Raw genomic sequence first — 5,600 nt, forward strand, 5'->3', positions numbered from 1 at the left:
GCTCCTAGTTTCTCTCTGTCGAGGAAAAGAGTCAGACCACACCTCCAATAATCCAACTTTTTCAGGGGCTCCCTAAGGGGCTGGTTTCTGTCTATGTGTTGCAGAGTACTGACAGGACCTGGCATACACTAGATGCCTGGGGTCCAGTGAGACCAAACACCGCAGTTTAATCTAGTATACCACCAGTCGTCATAGGCCTTCCGCCCAGCTCAGTACAGAGGAAGCAGGAAAAAAAAAAAAAAAAAAAAGATTTCAGCTTCTCTCTGGAAAGGGAAAAAGCTGGACAGTACATCCAAAGGACTAATTTTCCAGGGGCTGCCCAACAGACTGCCTTCTGCCTCACCTGTCTTGGAACACTGATGGGACCCAACATATTCTAAACACATGGGGATCACTAAGATCGAAGATGGTGGTTTGGACTAGCATAAAGGTTTGACAGGCCCCCAAAACCTCTAGCTGGGATGATTGGTGAGGGTCTCCTCCCATAAAGGCAAGTCCAGGAAGACTGGGAGAGGTGGCTGTTTTCTCTAATGCACAAACACCAACACAAAGAGTCAAAGAAAATGAAGGAAGAGTAAATGATTTCCCTAACAAAGGAAGAAGATAAATTTCTAGAAACTAACATGAATGAAACAGAGATATATGATTTATCGGACAGAATTCAAAACAACCACCATAAAGATGCTCTAAGAAGTCAGGAAAATAAGGCATGAACAAAGTGAGAATCAAAGAAATAGAAAACATTGAAAAGTACCAAAGAGAAATTTTCAAGCTAAAGAATACAAAAACTGAACTGAAAAGTTCAGTAGAGGGGTTCAAAAGCAGACTAGATCAAGCAGAAATAAAGGATCAGCAATCTCAAAGATAGGCCAGTAGAAATTATCCAGGGAAAGAAGTAGAAAAAAAAAAGAATGAAAAAGAGTGAAGACAGCTTAAGGGACTTATGAGACACCATCATATAAACCAATATATACATTATGAGAGCCCCAGAGGGAGAAGAGAGAGAGGACCAGAAAGCTGATTTGAAAAAATAATGGCAGAACACTTTCCAAAGCAGGGGAAGGAAATCGATAGCCAAATCCAAGAAGCCCAATGACCACAACTAAGAGGAACTCAGATAATCCACAATGAGACAAATTACGATCAAACTGTCAAAACTCAAAGAGAGAATTTCAAAAGTAGCAAGACAAAAGTGGCTCGTCCCATACATGTAACTCCCATAAGACTATGAGAAAACTTCTCAACAGAAGCCCTGCAGGCCAGAAGAGAGTCAAATGATATATACAAACTGCTGAAAGGAAAAAAAAAACTGTCAGCCAAGAATACTATATCCAGCAGAACTATCCTTCAGAAATGAAGGAGAGAGAAAGACATTCCCAGACAGATAAAAGCTGAGAGAGTTCATTACCACTCTACTAGCCTAACAAGAAATGTTAAAGGGAGTTCTTCCAAGTTGAAATTAAAAGATGTTAAACAGCAATATGAAAGCTCAAGACCCCACTTTCAATAAAAAATAGAACATCCAGAGAGAAGATCAATTAAGAAATCAAGAAATACAGCAACATTAAATTTGAAATGAACCTAACAGACATATACATAACATTCATTCCAACAGCAGCAGAATATATACTCTTCACAAGTGCACATGGAACACTCTCCAGGATACAAAGCATGTTAGGTCAAAAACCAAGTTTTAACAAATTCAAGAATACTGAAATCATACCAAGTTCTTTTCTGACCACAATGGAATGAAACTGGCCATCAACAGTAGAAGGAAAATTTAAAAATTCACAAGCATGTGGGAATTAAACAGCACAATTTTGAACAACCAATGAGTCAAAGGAGAAATCAAAAGCGAAATTAGAAAAGACCTTGAGGGGAACAAAAACAAAAATACAACATACCAAAACCTATAGGATGTAGCAAAAACAGTACTAAGAGGGACATTTAGAGTGAAAAATGCTTACATTATAAAAGAAAGATCTCAAACAATCTAACTTTACACCTCAAAGAACCAGAAAAATAAAAACAAATTAAACCCAATGTTATCAGAAGGAAAGAAATGATAAAGAGTACAAATAAACAAAATAGAAAACAGAAAAAAAAATCAACAAAACTAAGAGTTGGTTTTCAAAAATATCCCCCAAATTGACAAAACTATAGCTAAATTAACTAAGAAAACCAAAGAAGACTCAAATAAATAAAATCATAAACAAAAGAGAAGACATTACAACTAATGCCACAGAAATTAAAAGATCATAAGTGACTACTAGGAAAAATTATACACTAACAAATTGGATAACTTAGAAAAAATGGATAAATTCATAGAAAAACGCAGCCTCTTTCATGACTGAATTATGAAGAAACAGAAAATCTGAACAGACCTACACCACATTAATAGAATGAAGGATAAAAATCACATGATCATATCAATAGATGCAAAGAAAGCATTTGACAAAATTCAATACTCTTTCATGATATAAACTCTCGACTAGAAATAGAAGGAAATTACCTCAACATAATAAATGCCATATATGAAGAGCCCACAGCTAACATCATACTTAACGGTGAAAAACTGAAAGTTTTTCCTCTAAGATCTGGAACAAGGCAAGGATGCTCACTCTTTCTACTTCTATTCCAAATAGTACTAGAAGTACTATAATCATAAAGGAAAAAGTAAAATTACATGTGTTTGCAGATGACAAGATTTTATATGTAGAAAACCCTAAAAATTACACACACACACACACACACACACACACACACAAACTGAACTAATATATGAATTCAGTCAAGTTGCAAGATACAAAAATCAATTGCATTTCTATACACTAACAGTGAACTATCTAAAAAGGAAATTAAGAAAACAATCCCATTTAAAATAGCATCAAAATTATAAAATACTTAGGAATTAACTAAAAGACCTGTGCACTGAAAACTACAAAACATTGCTGAAATAAATTAAAGAAGACACAAGTAAATGGAAAGACATCCCATGTTCATGGATGAGGAGACTTAATATTGTTAAAATGCCTATATGACCCAAAGCAATCTAGAGATTCAATATAATCTCTATCAAAATCCCAATGACAGAAAAAACAATCCTAAAATTCAGATGAAGCTACAAAGGACTCCAAATAGCCAAAACAATATTGAGATAGAAGAACAAAGCTGGAAACTTCACATTTTCTGATTTCAAAACATATAAAATTATAGTAATTAAAACAGTATAGCACTGCCATAAAGACAGACATATAGTCCAAAAATAAATCCACATATATGCAGTCAAGTGATCTTCAACAAAGGTGCCAGGACTACACAATGGGGAAAAGACAATCTCTTCCAAAAAACAAAAAAGCCATGGGGGAAACTGGACATCCACATGTAAAAGAATGAGATTCAACCCTATCTTACAACATAAACAAAAATCGACTCAAAATGGATTAAAGACAAATGTAAGACCTGAAACTGTTAAATTCCTAGAAGAAAACACAGGGGAAAAGCTTCAGGATGTTGGCCTTGGCATAGATTTCTTGGATATAACACCAAAAGCACAGGCAAGAAAAGCAAAAAAAGACTAGTGAGACTACATCAAACTAAAAAAGCTTCTGCACAGAAAAGGAAATAATCAACTGAGTGAAAAAGAAACCTACAGAATTGCAGACAATATTTTCAAACCATGTATCTGATAAGGGGTGAGTATCCAAAATATATAAGGAGCTCCTACAACTCAATAGCAAAAAAATCAAATAATCCAATTTTTTAAATGTATAAAATACTTGAATAGATATTTCTCCAAAGAAGACATACAAAAATCCAAGAGGTTTGTGAAAAGATGCTTACCATCCCTAATCATCAGGGAAGTTCAAATCAAAACCACAATAGTATGTCACTTCACACCTGTTAAAATAGCTATTATCAAAAAAGACAAAAGATAACAAGTGTTGGCAAGGATTTGGAGAAAAAAAGAACCCTTGTACACTGTTGGTCAGGATGTAAATTGATACAGCCACTACTGAAAACAGTGTGGAGGTTCCTCAAAAACTTAAAATTGTAACTACAGGGCGGTAAGAACAAGCGCCTTATGAAAGGCGGTAAAAAGGGAGCCAATAAGAAAGTGGTTGACCCATTATCTAAGAAAGATTGGTATGATGTGAAAGCACCAGCTATGTTCAATATAAGAAATATTGGGAAAACACTAGTCACGAGAACTCAAGGAACCAAAATCGCATCTGATGGCCTCAAGGGTCGTGTGTTTGCAGTGAGCCCTGCTGATCTGCAGAATGATGAAGCTGCATTTACAAAATTCAAGCTTATTACTGAGGATGTTCAGGGAAAAACTGCCTGACTAATTTCCATGGCATGGATCTTACCCGTGACAAAATGTGCTCCATGGTCAAAAAATGGCAGACCACGCCTGAAGCTCACATTGATGTCAAGACTACCGATGGTTATTTGCTTCGTCTATTCTGTGTGGGTTTTACTAAAAAGCGCAACAATCAAGATTCAGAAGGCCTCTTATGCCCAGCGCCAGCAGGTCCGCCAGATGCGCAAGAAGATGCTGGAAATCATGACCCGAGAGGTGCAGACAAATGACTTGAAAGAGGTGGTCAATAAACTGATTCCAGACAGCATTGGAAAAGATATAGAAAAGGCCTGCCAATCTATTTATCCACTCCATGATGTCTTTGTTAGAAAAGTAAAAATGCTGAAGAAGCCCAAGTTTGAACTAGGAAAACTCATGGAGCTACATGGTGAAGGTAGTAGTTCTGGAAAAGCTACTGGGGATGAGACAGGTCCTAAAGTTGAATGAGCTGATGGATATGAGCCACCAGTCCAAGAATCTGTTTAAAAATCAGACTTTTAATGGTTACAAATAAAAGACCTTATCTGTGATTTAAAAAAATTGTAACTACCATATGATCCAGCAATCCCACTTTCTTTTTAAAATTCGTGCCACATGACATGTGGGATCTCAGTTCCCTGCAGTGGAAGTGCGGAGTCTTAACCACTGGACCACCAGGGAAGTCCCCACTTCTGAGTATATATCCAAAGAAAATTAAATCAGTATCTTGGAGAGATATCTGCACTCTTATATTCATTGCAGCATTATTCACAGTAGCCAAGACATGGAAACAACTTAAGTGTCTGTCGACAGATGAATGGCTAAAGCAAATGTGATATATATGAATAATACAATGGAATATTGCTCAGCCTTTAAAAAGAAAGAAATCTTACCATTTATAGCAACATGGCTGATCGTGAAAGACATTATGATAAGTGACATAAACCAGACACAGAGAGACACATACTATATGATCTCACTTATATGTGAAAGCTTAAAAAGTCAAACTCATAAAAACAGAGAGTAGAATGGTGGTTGCCAGGGGCTGTGGAGAGGGGGAAATGGAGAGTTTCTATTCAAAGGGTATAAAATCTCAGCTATATAAAATGAGTAAGTTCTAGAGATCTGCTGTATAACACCATGCCCATAGTTAACAATATCATATTGTACACTTTGAAATTAAGGACAATGTGGAGTTGAATTCTAACCCTTGATAGACAAGCAGTATGAATGAGAAATAAGCCCTTGTTATATA

At 36.1% G+C, this 5,600-nt stretch overlaps 1 pseudogene; it reads left to right on the top strand.

The window, feature by feature from the left end:
- The window catches only part of LOC103084913 (40S ribosomal protein S3a pseudogene), a 184,112-nt pseudogene extending 179,260 nt beyond the window's left edge, over positions 1–4,852 (top strand).
- The last annotated feature ends 748 nt before the right edge of the window (positions 4,853–5,600 follow it).

The sequence above is a fragment of the Lipotes vexillifer genome, unplaced genomic scaffold (assembly GCF_000442215.2).
Source record: "Lipotes vexillifer unplaced genomic scaffold, Lipotes_vexillifer_v1.1 scaffold1086, whole genome shotgun sequence".
In the NCBI taxonomy this organism is placed as follows: domain Eukaryota; kingdom Metazoa; phylum Chordata; class Mammalia; order Artiodactyla; family Lipotidae; genus Lipotes; species Lipotes vexillifer.